This window comes from Oryctolagus cuniculus, chromosome 3, assembly GCF_051225735.1.
Source record: "Oryctolagus cuniculus isolate XC-2025 breed Fujian yellow rabbit chromosome 3, ASM5122573v1, whole genome shotgun sequence".
In the NCBI taxonomy this organism is placed as follows: Eukaryota; Metazoa; Chordata; class Mammalia; order Lagomorpha; family Leporidae; genus Oryctolagus; species Oryctolagus cuniculus.
Window position 1 is genome coordinate 30,474,363 of NC_142869.1, and position 18,907 is coordinate 30,493,269.

The window sequence follows — 18,907 nt, forward strand, 5'->3', positions numbered from 1 at the left end:
AAACAAGTTTTGCTAAACATTTTGAGATCCTAAATAAGTTTCTCTAAAACCATTCATTTATTAAAAAAAAAAAAAAACACGCACAATATTCTTGGCAGTAGGGATATTGTGGTGAATAAGTGAGAATGAAATATTCTCGTATATATTCTACCAACAAGTAAATAGAAGTATGTAGTGACTACAGTGTCATGTCCCCTACTTTTAAAATGAAATGACTGGGGCTGGCACTGTGGTGCATTATGTTAATTCTCTGCCTGTGGTGTCAGCATCCCAAATGGACACCAGTTCTAGTCCTGGCTGCCCCCTCTTTGGATCCAGTTCTCTGCTATAGCCTGGGAAAGCAGTGGAAGATGGCTTAAGCACCTGGACCCCTGCACCCACATGGGGGACCCAGAGGAAGCTCCTGGCTTCTGGCTTTGGATCAGCCCAGCTCCAGCAGTTGCAGCCACTGGGGACTGAACCAGCAAATGAAAGACCTTTCTCTCTCTCTCTCTCTCTCTCTCTCACTCACTGTCTGTAACTTTACCTCCCAAATAAATAAATAAAATTTTAAAAATAAATAAAAATAAAATGCAATTACTGAATTGTTAAAAATATTTAGAGTGGAGCCGGCGCCGTGGCTCAATAGGCTAATCCTCCACCTTGCGGCGCCGGCACACCGGGTTCTAGTCCCGGTCGGGGCGCCGGATTCTGTCCCGGTTGCCCCTCTTCCAGGCCAGCTCTCTGCTATGGCCAGGGAGTGCAGTGGAGGATGGCCCAGGTGCTTGGGCCCTGCACCCCATGGGAGACCAGGAAAAGCACCTGGATCCTGGCTCCTGCCATCGGATCAGCACGGTGCGCCGGCTGCAGTGGCGGCCATTGGAGGGTGAACCAACGGCAAAGGAAGACCTTTCTCTCTCTGTCTCTCTCTCTGTCCACTCTGCCTGTCAAAAAAAAAAAAAAATATTTAGAGTGAACTATTCTATGAAAATGCACACATCTATACATAATTGAAAATTATATATTTAAACACAACATAATAGATTTATATATAGTTTATAATTTATCATGCTAAGAAAATTGTTGTGCAACCTATGACAAACTATTAAACAAATAAGGGTATGGAATGTTATTTTCATAGACATTCTTTTCCAAATATACCCAGTGCACTACTTATGTCTATCCGTGTTGTATATTCCAGGGCCAATTGTTGGGATAGCTTAGCATTGACTTAAAAATTCTTGACCTGCTCATTTTATGTTCAGAAGGTTGGTGTTCCTTGTTTTCCAATGGTTCACAAATGCCTGATATGATCCAGAGGTGATTCATATCTCTTACATATAGTTAATATGTCATCACCCTCTCTCTTTCTTTCTCCCTCTCTCCTTCCCTCCCTCACTTCATGAAAAATAGTAAATCTTTCTCTTAAAATATAGGTCTAATTTGACGTCTATATTCTTACATGTGAATCAAAAACAAGTCAAAATTTAAAAACGTGGCAGATTTTTTGGAAACTCTCCTCATTTTAAAGACACTGCAACAAGGGCCAAGGAGGATATAGTTTGGTTTGGACTTCGAGTTTTTCTTAATACTTCTTTTATGAGTCTATGCAAACACAAGTGTCCCTTCATAAGTCATACACACATTACACACACACACACACACACACACACACAATTAGGCAGCATGTTCAAAGGAGAACAGTTAGTAGTGAATGAGGACTCCAGCAACTGTGTAGTTATGAAATTAGATAACTAAGCATGTAGTTTGATAAATGACAAAGCAGAGTAGGAATGTGGGCTCACAGAAATAACAGTGCGAAATTAAGCTGATCTCACTAATATGCTGCTGTAAGATTCCTCTTTCTGCTTTCCATTTTATTTTCTCCACATTTAGAAATAGAGAAGAATCTTCATTTGTAGACCTCTAATGACATGTCATCAACTATGAACACTAGTTCATATAAAATTTCAAATGTTTAACTTTAAAATTTTCTTAACTTATAGTGCCAAAATAAAAATCAGCAAATATTTTAGGTGGAAAATAAGATTCTTATTGCAATTGTTTTCGATTTTTCCAAGTTTATTTTTGTTCTATCATAAGATTCTCTCATAAATAAAAGTGTAATGCAATTATCCCAAGTTTTAAGTATATCCATGTTAACTACATCCTGTGTCTGGATACAAGTATACCTACATTTTATGAAGATGATACATAACAATAAAAATATAACCACTGGAGAGTTGCATCGCTGTAAGTTTAGTTTTTGTTCCATCTGGGGCACTCTGATATGTGTGCAGAAATGGCATGAATAAGCGTCACTCTGTTTAAGCTAACAGCACTTTCCTAAGCAAAGACATTTTCCAGATGTGTCTTGCCTAAAGCAGGGCTCCTCATCTCAGTGGTAGGAGTATATTCTTCATATACATATAGAACCTTCTCTTCTCTCAGGTCTACGAATCTTTGATGTGCCTCATAACTTGGTAAAGGCAATTGCTATTGTTCAATTTCTTTTTCTAATTGTAATGTTGGAAAAACGTTGATGACTAAAATGAGTGATTTTTTTCTCGACAATAAACTTATTTTATTACAAGATATAGATTCACGGTTATTTAATGTGTTACAAAATCTCCAGAGGCTGCTGTTAGCCTTTTTTTTTTTTTTTAATTTCTTTTACTTTTTTTTTTTTTTCAACAGGCAGAGTGGACAGTGAGAGAGAGAGACAGAGAGAGAGAAAGGTCTTCCTTTTTCTGTTGGTTCACCCCCCAATGCCTGCTGGGGCCGGCGCACCGTGCTGATCCGAAGCCAGGAGCCAGGTGCTTCCTCCTGGTCTCCCATGCGGGTGCAGGGCCCAAGCACTTGGGCCATCCTCCACTGCACTCCCGGGCCACAGCAGGGAGCTGGACTGGAAGAGGAGCAACCGGGACAGAATTCGGCGCCCTGACTGGGACTAGAACTTGGTGTGCCGGCGCCGCAGGAGGAGGATTAGCCTAGTGAGCCCGACACTGGCCTTCTGTTAGCCTTTTGAAACTTTTTGTACTGTGAAAAAGAAACTCACCTTAAGACAGAAATGCTAAGCAATTCTTAACTTGAAACAACTCTCCATAAATAAAAAATATGTTCAAGTGTAAGTAGGCAAATTCCATTCACATTCTTATTTATAGACTTTATCCACAAATACCTGATATCGTAACAAAGTCTGAAATATTTTGTCATGAGGAATTCAATTTTAATTTGCTTTAGCAAAATATGATGACATCTCTTCATTATGACAAACTGAATACTTTTAATCCTACCATTTGCTAATACTTAAGGTACTTTGTGTATTTCACTACAATAACATTTATATACTCTCATGCCTATTGTGGTTTCCCTACAATTATGCCTGGGCAATGGTATTCACTGAAATTTGGCCCTGACTATAATTATAGCCCGTAACTCAGTATTTTGTCTGTATTCCAGTCGCATTGAAATGAAACTTGCTTTTATTCCCAATTTTTTTGTGTCTTTAAAATCATACAAAATGATTACATGGAAACAACTAATCTCAAATACAAGGAACTGATCAAATAGACCAAACCACATATTATTTAATCACTATGGACTTTCTTTTGAAAATTTATATTAAATTTTTCTGAACTTTTACAGAACATTGTCATTTCCCGTGATACTCACCTTGAGTATGTTTAAGAATAATTATTAAGTCACATCTAGTTGATAATATTTTTCCAAACTAACAGCCATATGAAGAGCTCTCTTGTTCATTACACTATTTCTGGAAGAATCAATCAAGTTATGTCACCATTAATTTAATGGAACAGTTAAAATTCATCCCATTATTTAGTTCCAGTGTATTCACAAAGCCTACCTATCATAATATTAGAAGGTAATAAGAAAATTTCACAGGAAAAATCAAAAATCAAACAAAAAAAATCAATACTCAAAATTCCCTATACCATGAGGCCCAGGTTTCAATTTGGTATAAGAAACCTTATGCAGCATTCTGGAAAGAAAGATAATCATGGTTAAATATCTGAATTCTAATTTCCAAAATACTCTGATGACCATGCATTCTTAAAAGAAAAAGCACCTGAGTGTTAGCAGCTTCCTAGCGAGACCACTCAAGTATCGAGGGTTGAAAACTGTTGCAAAGGCATTCGCAATAACAGATACAGTGGAAGGTTCAGAAGCAACAAATTCCCTTCATTTCTTTCAGAATATAATGGTAGTAGATTTAATAAATATTCTCTTATAGCATATGTACACAAAAGTTTATTTTTGAGAAAGTTATTTCAGTGGTGCAAACGAGCAATGCAATCTGTCCTACTTTTTAAAAGCAGGACACAATATAAATGATATGCCATCTTTCCTCCTGGAAACTAGGAACTGCTCTGGGTACAGCCTTTCATTAAAAGTAGATCTCTCATGAAAATATATAATATAGCCTTATTTATATCTTACCTTGTTCTGCAGGGATTCAAAGAATTAAGGAGAAGGAAATCAGAAGCAAAAAAATGAAGTATGAAACAGTTAATATGTGAAACGGATACCATGAGTTCCACACAGTTATTTTAAGTGGGACACAATTTTATTCTATATTATTAGAGGCCAAGAAGGTGGCAGTGGAGTGGTGGGGGTAGGATTGGAAATACAACGAAGGCCAACCTGAGAAAACAAAGCCAGTGGCTGTGGTAAAAGTCTTTAGTCTCCAATGTGCTCTGATTGGAGAGGAATCCAATGATTCCTTCTATGGAGAAATACATAGCTATAGTATTCTATGGAATTTACATAGTTTTCATGCATTTGTGACCTTTGAAAAGCAAGGTTTCTATAAACTCTAAGACATTTTCTGATATGTGGCAGGGGTTGGCAAACTACAGTTTGAAGGTCAAACAGGACTGTCAACTATTTTTGAAAACACATTTTTATTAGAATACCTCATTTATGGCTGCTTTCTTGTTACAACAGAAGAGGTGAGTATTTAGGACACATAGGGGACACAGTACAAAAGCCTAAGTTTGTATGGCCCTTTACTAAAACAGTTTCCAATCCCTCCCTTATGACAGCTATAAAAACAGTCAACATTTTAATGCAAATGTTCAAAATTGGCAATTTCTTTTTTTTTTTTTTTTTGACAGGCAGAGTGGACAGTGAGAGAGAGAGACAGAGAGAAAGGTCTTCCTTTGCCGTTGGTTCACCCTCCAATGGCCGCCGCGGCCAGCGCGCTGCAGCCGGCGCACCGCGCTGATCCGATGGTAGGAGCCAGGAGCCAGGTGCTTTTCCTGGTCTCCCATGGGGTGCAGGGCCCAAGCACCTGGGCCATCCTCCACTGCACTCCCTGGCCACAGCAGAGGGCTGGCCTGGAAGAGGGGCAACCGGGACAGAATCCGGCGCCCCGATCGGGACTAGAACCTGGTGTGCCAGCGCCGCTAGGCGGAGGATTAGCCTGGTGAGCCGCGGCGCCGGCCCAAAATTGGCAATTTCTAATAAAAGTGTGTTCATAATCTTTTGAAAGATGATCTGTAATTTTAGATATATATTATACATACATAGTTGATCCTCTCCCCTCCTCCTGCGCTTTATACTTGAGAGGGAGAGAAAGACAGCACACTTGTACTGGCCCACTCTCCAGTTTGCCTCTATCAGCCAGGACTAGGCCAGGGGTAAGGTAGTAACCAGGAATGCTGTCCAGGTCTTCACTGTGGGTTGCAGGGATCCGATTACTTGAGCCATTTACTCTCAGAGGCTGCATTAGCAGGAAGCTGGAGTCAAGAGCTGGCGCTATTTCAGACAATCTGGCTTCCTTTGTTTATTGCCATCTCAGTGCCTTTGCTTGTGCCAGTGTCCTACCTGTTATTTTCTCAAACCCTGTCACTTACGAGTCCTACTCCATATGCTGTTTCCCACATGAATTCTTTCTATAAATGATGCTAAATCTGCCTCCTCTGAATTCATATAGCACTTAAAGGAAATACTGCTTTTAATGGTTAAATGTTTTAATTTTAATTAATTAGTTTTTAACAGATTCAATACAATCATAGATATAATTCTAAGAATATGATGATATTCCTTTCCTCCCTCCTGATCCCTCTCTCCCTCCTATCATTCTTCCCTCTCCCTTTCTACTTTTAGTTTTTGAGATAATATATTTTAAATTTACATTACACCACAAAGGCTAAATACTTCCTTACCATTTATCTTGTTACGCATTATATTCTTTTTAATACTGTGTTTCCTGCATATTTTTCATTTTTTCTGCATCTTTAATGAATATCAACCAAAGGAAGAGTAATATTCTGTATATTTGATATTCTATGCACAAGCATGGTTTTATATATATATATAAATTATTTTATGTTTCTTTTAAAACTCTTACCATTTCAAAAATTCTTTGAAATATTTCACTTTATATGCGATGTTTAGTGATAGCTATATATTAAAAAAACCTACATTTGAATATAATGTTGAGGACACTATTAAAAGTTTAATATATATTTGAATGATCTGTTGGTTTACTATTCATATTTTTAATATTGAAAATGAATAATTTCAAGTCATCTATATCACAAATTAATCATTAAAGCAATACAAAATGAAAGCCAAGGAAAGTAACTTGAAAATTAATGTAATTCGGGGCCAGCGCCGTGGCTCACTTGGCTAATCCTACACCTTGTGGTGCCGGCATCCCATATGGGTGCCAGGTTCTAGTCCTGGCAGCTCCTCTTCCAGTCCAGCTCTCTGCTGTGGCCCAGGAGGGCAGTGGAGGATGGCCCAAGTGCTTGGGCACCTGCATCCACATGGGAGACCAGGAAGAAGCACCGGGCTCCTGGCTTTGGGTCGGCGCAGCGCTGGCCCTAGCGGCCATTTTGGGGGTGAACCAACAGAAGGAAGACCTTTCTCTCTGTCTCTGTCTCTCTCTCTCACTGTCTATAACTCTACCAGTCAAATAAAAAAAAATTTTTAAAAATTAATGTAATTCAAAATCTCTATATAAAATAAGAATACTAATTTATCCTAAATGCTGTTGCAATTTTGAAACTGCCCAGTAAATAACACTAGATGAGGCAATTTTTCAATTGGTAGCTTTGCTTCCTTTTGAGGACATGCCTAAAAAAAAGTAAACATTCTTAAGTTATGCCAAAATACAATTAATCAACTCTCTGGCAAATTGTGTTTAACATTAACCCATAGAGCATTATATAATATTAAGTTCACAAACATCTAAAAAGTACTTTAAATATGTCACTATGAGCAATGTATAATTGAAGAGGTACACTGATTATTTATCTCATAGGTGATCTAAGATTCTCATGAAAGGCCGGCACTTTGAAGTAGCGGGTAAAGCCACCGCCTAGGGTGCTGGCAAGCCATATGGCACCGTTTGAGACCCAACTGCTTTTATTCCAATCCAGCTCTCTGTTATGGCCTGGGAAAGCAGTAGAAAATGGCCCAACTTGGGCTCCTGCACCCACGTGGGAGACCTAGAAGAAGCTCTTGGCTCCTGGCTTTGGATCGGCACAGCTCTAGCCGTTGCAGCCATCTGGGGAGTGAACCTGAGGATGGAAGACCCCTCCCTCCCCCTCTCCCTCTCTGTGTGTGTGTGTGTGTGTGTGTGTGTGTAATTCTGACTTTAAAATAAATAAATAAAATCTTTAAAAAAAGATTATCTTGAAACTGAATCAGCTCATTTACCAAATTTTTAGATTCAAACTATTGTCAGATTTTGGCCATCACCTCTAAGAGGCAAGATGTGTATTACTTTGTTATTTAGTTAATTTATAGGTTTCAGTATAAAGTTGGTTGTTTGGCACCTGGCCTTGTTCACAACTAAAGCTGCTGATAGGAAAATGCCAAAGAATACATTCATATCGAAAAGGGAAGTGCTTTGCGATTACTCTAATTACCATAGGTTCAAACTTCTCTGTTTCTAAAAACTTAGTTTTGGATACAAAGAGAACACAAGTGGTTAAAAATTGATAATACATATAATTCTTCAGCAGTGAAGGCAAATGACACAGCGTGAATTATACATGCTCAGAGCATTATACTAGATCAGGTTACCAAAAGTCTACACTTGTCTCCACCATTGATTTCTGATTTTCTAAGTTATGTCTCTCTTGTGATTTAACATAGTAGTAAGATACTGATATATCTATGGGGATTTAGAACATATAATTAATCTTTGACTCAAAAAATTCTGCATTTACAACCTCAAAAATTAAAGTTCACTGCAAATACAATAAAAGTTAAACTCTTTATCCTGGTAAACAAGAAGTATGTGGTCTGGTAGCTTCCTTCTGCTGGCATTCCTCTCCCACCAGCCTCTACTACGTTCCTAAGACTACAATGCCATTGATCCTCTCAGTTGTCAATATAGCATGTTTCTTCCTGATTTGAAGCTATTTCTTCCCTCTATCTTGAAAGCCCTTCTTCTGGATTTTTCTCATGTCTCCAAATGCAGCCTGTCTCACCCCAACCAAACACTCTCATACGCTTTTGTTCTGTATTACTTATCATACTGGTTTGTATATGAAATGTTCACTCACTTATTGCTTTACATGTGAATTTCTATCTCCTGCTAGAATGATAATTACATGAGGGAAGGAAGTTATTTTCATGGTTTGTCCTGATAGCCTCCATACTTAGAAAATTTCCTGCAGTATATCGGGGACCAAGAACCATGTGTTAAATAAATGAATGAATGAATCATGGGTCATCATGTAAGTAATACTTAGGGAACACCAGCCTAACACTTAAGTGGAAGGGAAACAAAATAGATTCATCCTTAGTATAAACATAATTTGTTACAACATATTAAGCTACCTCTTTACAGAACACTTAAAATTTCAGACTACCAAATGAAATAATTTACATCTAAGAAAAGCATATGTCTTCTTTCTGTTTTTGATACACAATTAAGGTTGCTTTTTTCTGTACAGAGTACTTCAAAACATGGAAAATGGAACTAAAATCTAGGTTTATTGTGGTACAAAATATTTTTAAGTCCATGCATTTTTTGATAATACACATTATGATCTTTTTGAAGATATCTAACACGCATCAATTTCAAAATCTTTTTATAAATGTCATTTATGGCTCTAAATGGAAACATTTCAGGATAAGGCAATATGCACAGCCTATTCTGTCAATAATGGTGTACAGAATATAAGAAATTTCATTCTACATATTCAAGGATAAAACAGTTTATGCCCATTCCAATGGGTAATTAAACACATCCACTTAGAGAATTGAGATATACATACTACATGGAATTCTCTAACAGAAGGTTGATACTAGAATTCTTTCCCTCTGTAGATAACAGCATAGTTTCCGTATTCAGTTATGAAGAATAAATTTCACTTTAAATATGTATGCATGGTTTCTGCTCAATTTCTTTCCTCCTAGAGGCTCTTCCTGCTTTTCAAATATTTGTCAACTTGAGACTCTAGAATGCTAAGCAGCTTAGATGCAGGTGAAGCTCTACTGAACACAGTAACCATGGCAACATGTAATTCTCATTTAATTTGCTGTCTCTTTAGAAGAAGCAAACAAAAAAATAATAAGGATGGAGCTGTGTAGGCAGAGAAAAAGGAAAGCATATGAGAGTAGGAAGGTAAATGGAAAACATACACAGAGAACCACAGCCTTTCTAACTCACTTTTTAGAAAACACGAAGACTAGAGAAATCACAAAAAGAAAAGAATTTTCAAGAACATTTTGTGGTGATATAGATCAGAAAAAAGTCTCAGTCTGGGTATTTTTGTTGGATTCCTGTTGCACATAGAACTACATTTAAACAAAGATCCAAATGGGAGGCCTTGATATCTACAGTTAAAGGTCAGAGAAAAGTTATTCGGCTTTCCAAGTCCCCTGTGTCTGGGAATACATCCCCAGTGTTTAAATCTCACAGGAACATCCCAGAGCAGAAGCCATCTAGTGTCAACTGGAACAGATTTAATCCCAGTTCTTTCAGTAGAGTAACTGGCATATGCTGGTGGGAATGGCCACAGAATCCCAAGTCCCCTTCTCTTTTACATGCTTGTGAAATCACACTGGTGTAACTGGTAGGTCTGACAGCTATCTCATTGAACCTTAGCTCAGAGAACAGATACATAACCAGAATGGGGACGCAAAGTCAGCATGAGATGAATCTTCAACATTACCCCTTACCAATCACTATATTTGAGCTTAAATTACTGAATCTTGAAAAGTTACTACACTGCTCGCTGTTCCAGTTTACTTGTATACACACTGGAGATCCACAAATTTTGCTCTTTCCCTGTTAAACATCCTCTAATTCTAATCTGCAAGTGGCCAGTACCTGAGGTCCCTTCAAGTCATGGGATAGAGGCAAAAAAGAAAAGAATATATTAAAAGAATATATCTAATGATAAACAATTTGTATTTGTTAACTTAAAAATTAATTAAAAATACATTTAGTGTTTCCATATATGTAAGCATAAAATCCTTCTACAAAGAACTATTCTATAAATATATTAGGAAGCAAAAGGAAATCTTTTATTAAAAATCAGATTACTCATTTTTTTATTTTTTATTTTTTTATTTTTTGACAGGCAGAGTGGACAGTGAGAGAGACAGACAGAGAGAAAGGTCTCCCTTTGCCGTTGGTTCACCCTCCAATGGCCACCACGGCCTGCGCGCTGCGGCCGGCACACCGCGCTGATCCGATGGCAGGAGCCAAGTACTTCTTCTGGTCTCCCATGGGGTGCAGGGCCCAAGCACCTGGGCCATCCTCCACTGCACTCCTTGGCCACAGCAGAGGGCTGGCCTGGAAGAGGGGCAACCGGGACAGAATCTGGCGCCCTGACCGGGACTAGAACCCGGTGTTCCGGCGCCACAAGGCGAAGGATTAGCCTAGTGAGCCGCAGCGTTGGCAGCTTACTCATTTTTATAACTATTTATTAATGTAATTTTTTATTCTTATTACAAAAGCTCATGATACTATAAGGCTGTGAGAATGCCAGGATTCTCCAAAACTTTCATGACCTCCAGTTGTGATACTGACAACTCTCATGTGATAGAGTTCAACTTGAAGCCAAAGAAAAACAAAAATCACTGAACTAGTGGCTGTGCTTGAAATTTATAAAACCTTAAACAAAGAGCAATAACAGAAATAACAGCTGCCTAGTTTCAACAACGGTTAATCACTATTCTACAGTTTTCATCATATAATCCATGAATGAGACAACTTTAGTTTGAGACATGTTGGCCAAAGCTGATTTTAAACAAGCTAGATCACAGTTTAAACAAACTAGATCACAACTCTGTTGTATCATAAGAGATCGATTTTCAGTTTGATGATTACCTTTTTGTGCTTTATGGGCAGCAAAATTCCTGAAGTTCTATCAGCCTGACTTCTGTTATTTAAATAAGGATCAACTAAATTTTCTGTTTAATTGCAACCTGCTTTCTTAAAAGACAGATTTGAATACTATTTTAATTTAGGATATTTTGATAAACATGGAGTAGCTCTGACTATAAACTCAAGATTCAGTTTTACTGTTGGATTATATTCTTCCAAATAGAAAAATATAATAATGTAGATGAATTTTTTTTCAGATATTTTCAATCAGTAATTGGCTAAATCATGGGTATGGATACAGAGAGTTAACTGTACTTTGAAATCCATTCAATTGGCTTCATAAGTGAATACTATGTCATTGTTTTTTTCCTATAAACTTGTATTTAATTCCTTATGTTCTCATTTGGAACCTCATGGCATAGTTTTAAGTTTTCTTCAAATTAACTGATGCATAGCAATTTATCTGAGCTATGAAAAATATTATACATATGAGGGTACTTCAAAAATTCATGTGGTAAGGGGTGGGTGTTTGTCCTCTTGGGACACCACATGTAATTCTTCAGCAGTGAAAGCAATTGACACAGTGTGAATTATATATGCTCACAGCATTACATTAGATCAGGTTACCAAAAGTCTACTCTTAAAGACAGAGAGGGAGAGACAGAAAGAGACAGATCTTCCATCTGCAGCTTCATTTCCCCAGTGGTCACAATGGCTAGGGGTTGGGAGGATGAAGCCAGGACACAGAAGCTTCTTCTGGGTCTCCCATGTGGGTGCAGAGGCCTACATACTTGAACTGCTTTCTCGGGTGCACTAGCAAGAAATTAGATCAGAATTCTAGCATCCTAGATAAGAACCAGCACCCATGGATGCCGGTGTCACAGGAGGCAGCTTAACCCACTCTGCCATGACACTGACCCCAAATTTGTCTTTTAAACTTCAAGGTACTATGATTCCATCTGCTTATCCAATGAGCAAAGAAGTCATATGTCACAATAGCAAATATGTTTTTCAAACAATAAGTACCTGAAGCAAATTAAAAATGACATGTTTTTGCTACCTATAATGGATGATGTGTTAAAATTAACAGAATGGGGCCGGCACTGTAGCGTAGTGGGTGAAACCGCCACCTGCAGTGCCAGCATCCCATATGGGCGCTGGTTCGAGTCCCAGCTGCTCCACTTCCAATACAGCCCTCCAGTATGGCCTGGGTGCTTGGGACCCTGCACCTGCATGGGAGACCTGGAAGAAACTCCTGTCTCCTGGCTTTGGATCGGTGCATCTCCAGCCATTGTGGCCATTTGGGGAGTGAACCAGCGGATGGAAGACCTCTCTCTCTCTCTCTCTCTCTCTCTCTCCCCCTCTCCCTCTCTCTCTGTATAACTCCTTCAAATAAATAAATAATTTAAATAAAAAAAATGAAAAGAATGCATAACTGAATCCTAGAAGTGTTTCTGTCTTTCAAAGCCGGCTGGAAATTTGTAGGTCAAAACAATGTTGTGTCTCATATAAACACCAGTACAAAACAAAACAACATGCTGTTTAAAATATCATTCTGCTCAAAATGTTAACTCTTCAGGAAAGACTAAATTATCATTTTTAGAGGTACAATTCCCAAACAAAATACTAAACTTTTAAAGGTGAGGATTATTTAATTGCCTTAATGCCAATCAAAATTCTGCAGTGTCCCTCCTAGTCAATGTAATTGATAAGCATTTTCTCATATCAACTCATTATAGAACATCAATACCATCAACAATACAGTGCAGTACTGTAACAACTGCTACAAGACGACACAGTAGCTATCTATAATTCCAGATTGCTTAAGTAAATGGAAAGGATTCACGTGGGCATAATTATTCTGTCTGAAGCAGGGTCTGTCTGAATATTTCCTTGTGAGTTTGTTTAAATGTGAAGGATTTCGACAGTTAGGTGATGAAATACCTTCATGGAAATTTAAATACTGCTTTTTACGATCATCTTGAGGTGGCTTCAAGTAGGGTAATGATGATGCTGTATGAAGTAATGTAATGACTAATATTTTACTTAAAATTATTTAGCTCAATATTTACTGATTGATTGTAGAATAGTTGGTACTCGATTTACTAGGTATATATCAGCATGAAATGAATACAATGGACTGCCTCACAAATAGTGACGTCAATTTAATTATTAAAAAAAAAAAACATTTTATTTGTTATCCAGTGAATAAAATCATAAAAAACAGTTGGTTAACCAATCTTTTCCTTATGAAATAATTAGTTGTGTAGATGTACTGTTTTTGCCTGCAGAATGTTGGAAAAGTAATATAAAGATGGCTGCTAAGAGTATAATTCAAATGAGCAGGAAAACTTGGATAAACTTGGACATTTATTAATGGGGTCAAAGAAGGGAACAGCTTTTCTTCCTGATTTGAAAAAGTCTTTTTGAGGTAGGTAGCATGATCAAAGATTGACATACAAGGATCCTTCAAGCCTAGGAGATAAGGTAAGTAAGTTCAGAGGCAAGATTAAGATAGAGGTGGAGCCTTGAAAAGGAGGATAAATTTGTGTAAAACCGTATGGTAAATAAGAAATACAGACATAATGGAAAATAACTTTCAATAAAAAATATCAGGCTCTATTTTCATTTTCTAACATGACTTTTTGACAGTGCAAATTAAAAAAAAGGAAAGGTAGCTGTTTGACCTACAGGTGAAGATCCCTGCATCCCATATAAAATGAGCTTGGATTCCTGGCTTTGTGCTTAGCCTCTGCAAATGTAGAGCCTTCAGCTAACCTAATGATGGTCTAAGTACCTGGTTCCTGCCACCCAACTGCAAACCCTGGATTGATTCTCGGCTCTTGGCTTTGGCCAGGCCTAGTCCTGGCTCTCATGGGCATTTGGGAAGTACAGCAGGAGATCCATTCCTCCCTCTCTCTCTCTCTCTCTCTCTCTCTCTTTCTCCTGTCTCTGTCCCAATGTCCATATCTCTGTCTCCCTGTCTTTCAAATAAAATAAATAATGCTTTTAAAAAGTACATTATTTGCTCTAAATGATTTATTATCATAAGTAATTTATTATCATAACAAAAATAAAAAAGGAATTTGCTCCCTCTAGTTTATGTTCTGGTAGAAAACAATTTGCTGAAAATTTTCCTAATATCTACAATGTGAACCGAATCATAGACTGAAAGAGGATCCTGTGCTCTTTATTTTTTCTAAAACTTCACACAATTCTATTAAAATGTATAAGTAAAAGAATCATTGTTAAAATAACACCAAAGGAAAGTGTACCTATTGAACAGGAAAGATCAAAGTTCAAAAATTAGGTTTAATGTTTTTACATAAAAAGTCAACTAATTGTATTCACATTGTTTTAAAATTTCTAATTCACTACAGAACTGCTTCCAAAAAAACATCCTGTATAATTTTTACAAAGGAGAACCCACAGCCTTAGTTGAATGTAAGACATGAGAGGGATGGGGATAAAACATTATGTTGAAAAACAAAATAGCTCAATGTACACATAGACTGAAACAGCACATGGTACCCCATAAATACGTGAAGTGTTTATATAAAAATAGAAATAAGAAAACTAAAACAGATTTCTTCCTTCTCCACCCACTGAGACAAAGCCTCATCGCCATGCTACATGGACAACTATTAACAGCTGCTTGCACTCCTCCCCTCTCTCCCTCCGCCCACCCACCCACCCAAACTTTCACACAGACCCTTTCCCTTAATTTTCTGTAACACAGATTCATTTGATATTCTTTAACTGCTGTTGGTTCCTCGAGTCAATTCCTAGGAAAGATAATTCTTTGAGAATATCAAATGTTGTTTCTCATCATGAATAACTGAATAAGAATGAATGCTGTCCTAAATGAAAGTAAAGGTCAAATTTCTATCAAGAGTAACAACATTAAAACCAAAGATCTGGAGATCAGGACATCTACCACTCGAATATCAAATTAAAATAATGGAATGAGAGGGTAAAAATGTGAGAAAATGATCAAAATACTGCCCTTAGATGAAGAGACTTACATTGAGTAGAACAAGGCAATAATAACAGCAAAGATACAGAATTAAAGTAGCAAAGAGAGCTAACACTGAAGATTATTAGCGTGTTTAACCGATATATATCAGAGACAAAAGAAACTGTGATTTCTCCAAAATTGTGACCCACAGGCTCATGCATTTATTAATTAATGACTTGCCTAAGTGACAACTGTTAGTATTAAGGAGTGTACTATTGATCTGGGAGTGGTGCTATCCTGCAGGTAACTGTTACTTCAGATTCTTTACTTTCATCTGTCAAGAGGAAGTTAAGTACTGAAAAGAATTCAGTAATCAGTTAGCCACATGAATACTAAACCCCCAAGTCAGTTTCACAGAGTCAGTCTCACATGGCCATGAATGAATCATTTAGAGATGCAGATATTATGAAGTAACCATCTAACCAAATTTAACAACTACTTAATTTTAAATGCCAATAGTGCAACTATATTTGTCAAAAGTATAGTAGTTCAGTCTAATATCTAATTGTTAGTAAAATCCAACACAAAATACGCATGTTCACACAAAAATATGCAAAAATACATCAACAAGCATTTTCCTTCCTTTTCCCTTTGGACATTCAGAAAAATTTGCAAATTGGTTTAAACCAAAAGGAGTAAAGGAATGAAATTGTTCCTTCAGGCTTAGCGTATTCTGTGCCAAGTTTCATTTCTGGCTGCATACTTCTGACCAAGTTCAAGATCCCTGCAAAGAAACACATAAAAGAGAAAATATCCCCTTAGCCTCAGGAGAACAACATTAGTAGAGGCTGCTATGGGAAAAGAAAGGCTTTTGCCCTGAAATGGGTGTGCTCTTGGTGTCTGGTTTCCACTGAGAGGATGCCTGCTCTTTCAATGAATCTGAAGTACCTACTAGGATGAGGTAATGGCTGTGCCAGTTTCACTGGGTCATGCTCTCTCAGCACATTCCTCTTGCCTCTCCTCCCTGACAAGGTGCTGTAAACAAGTCATCCTGAAAGAGCTGCTGCAGAGAATGAACACATCCTACAGTCAAAATTCCTGAGAACACAGGCTCTGCTTCTGGGCGTCTAGACAGAACTAGATGCCTAAGGCAGCAGAGGCCCAGCCAGGAACCAACGGGTTTGATAAGAGGGTAAAAATGAACAGAATAACAGAGAAAATAAAAAGGATTATAATTTGTTATGTTTTAGAAAGAGACCTCAGTTTTTAAAATTCTTGACGCTCTACATAGATAATTATCCACTTGCTGATTAAAAAAACAAAAGCTTTAGAAATTAAATATTATACCAACCTATGAAGTATAAAAGAATTAACTATAAACAGCATGTGCCCCTGATTCTAAAACCACAATGGCTCTGATAGTACATAAACCAAGAATGCAGATATAAATCTATGATAATCAGATAAAGACTCCAGGAAATCCATGTTAATTCTCATGTACACACATGCACAAACACAATGCTCTTTATTGAAGAAAAAAAACGCCTTTTACCTTTTCTTGAAGGGGATTTGCTTTCTGTACATGGAGGTTGATTGAAACACCTGTGACTTATAAATTGAGAAGAATTCTACTAAAATACAGATAGTTATTACTCAGTTAAAGGGTGTATTTTTTTACATTCAGTTGGAAGACCAATCTTCCTCTTAGGCATAACATCAAAAGTGATCTAAATGGTTTCTATTTGCTTAATCTATTCTGACTGCCAAAAATATCCTAAATTGCCCACAGTGACATGACTGAGTGACAGAGCTATGCTTTTAAACTGGGCTGGTACCTACAGCTCATGTATGGGACATTTTGCATAATGTGGCTCACATAAAAGGCTTTGTTCTCCATCGCCTCACTGTGGCTGCAAACCTCAATTTCAGTTTGCAGTCATTTCCTCTCAGGCTGATCATTTTTCAATAAATTATATCTTTAACATTTAACCTAGTTCCTTCCCAACTCTGACCAGCCAGCCCCTTTGCCTCACATCCAGGCTTATATACCACCAGCAATATTCAGTTAATTTTTCGCTACAGCTTTCATTCACAGTATAGTCCTCAAATCCTCAGAGAAATTTCAAAAGATTTGTCTTTTAAGAATCAACTCCCTTTTGGAAGATGTACATAGTACATGATACGTGTGTATACGTGTGTGTGTGTGTGTGTGGGTGTGTGTGTGTTCATTGAAACAGAACCCCTTCACACCAATTCGGTTTTGAAAAGGTCTATGAACTGGAAGCATTCTACTAAGGGCTTAAGGCAAAAGGTACACAGTAACTGTCTTAAACGGCCTTGCTGTTATCAAAGCTTTCTATTTTCTAAGTCCTGGAGGCCCGGTGCCCAGCAGAAAAACATGAATTTTCCGTTTTCAAGGATGGTGTATCTCCCCTACTCCATCAGCTTTGCTACCCCTCCCCCACCACACACACCCAAACACACACCTCCTCCCTCCTGGTCCCCCACGCGCTGTTTCTTGAAATTTCCATCCTTAAACAAAAGGCGAGGTTGGGAAGGGAAGGAAGCCTGCGCTGTGGTCCCCCCAACCCCCCCCCCAAAAAAAACCTTTTAACAAGAAAAAGAGTTGAGGGACCGCGAATGTAGGGTTCTACCTCTACGGTTATAGAGGAGAAAGAAAGAAAGACGATGTGGGAGCTCAGGCTAAAGCAGACTCATTTTCTCCGTGCCCCACCCTCCTACACCATCACACTGACTTCTTCATTTTCCTAAAATTATAAATATTTATTCGTCTTCCTCTCAGCTGTCTCTGGAGGACTGACAGAGGGGGATATAGTTTGCAATGGACAAAGCTTCTCTCACACACAGTCCAGTGAGGTTCTCTGCAGCTAATGCTTTTTAAAAAGCCTCTACCTCGAGGTTTTTTGTTTTCTATTTTCGTCGTACAATCTCCTCCCCTGTTTTCTAAGGCTCAGGTAATGCTAGCGCTCAAACATGTATCCTTATCCAATGTGAGTTTCCAGGCGTTTCAACCTGGTACCTAATAAGATCACTGGCTTCTCAAGACAAGCCGAGAGCCCAGGTACCAATGCCCGGACCCGGGACACTTGGAGAGGTCCGGCCAGGCGCTTCCGTCAGGTGGGAGACGGGACAGCTCGGCCGACCTGTGCCAGCTCTCCAGTCCGAGAGCTGCGGACAACCCGCTACCCACTGCCACCTCTCATCCCGGGCTGGGGCTCCCTCCGCGCACACAGGAGACAGGAGAGGCGTTCTAAGAGTAGGAGATGGGGACAATCTCTTACCTGAGCGCAGAACTGGGCGCACCCGCGGTCGCGGCTGCCACGGCTCACGGACCTGCGAGAGCGAATGCACTCAGGAGGAGTGGAGGGGAGAACGGGGCGGGAGAAGAAGGGGGAGGGAACGAAGGAGAGGGAAGCGGCAGGAGCAGAATGCAAGGGAAGGGAGAGGGGAGGATGCTGCTGCTGCCGCCGCCGCCGCCGCCGCCGCCGCCGTGAGCCCGCGCAGCCCGCGCGCCCGCCCAGTCTGAGCGCGGCGCCCCAGCCGCCGGCTCCCAGCGCCGCCGCCCCGCCCCGGCCCTTCCTCCCCGCCCCGCGCTGGGCCCGCCGGACTCTGCGAGCCGGTCGGCG

General features: G+C 39.0%; 1 protein-coding gene across 11 annotated transcripts in view; it reads right to left on the minus strand.

Annotated features, from left to right (window-relative positions):
• MAP2 (microtubule associated protein 2) overlaps positions 1 to 18,700 on the minus strand; it is a 313,061-nt gene extending 294,361 nt beyond the window's left edge. For all 11 annotated transcript variants that reach the window (XM_089329961.1, XM_051849208.3, XM_008259081.5 and 8 more), the window contains exon 1: positions 18,563 to 18,700. The gene's annotated coding sequence lies outside the window, so the exon portion shown is untranslated. The remainder of the gene's footprint in view (positions 1 to 18,562) is intronic.
• Positions 18,701 to 18,907: the final 207 nt, after the last annotated feature.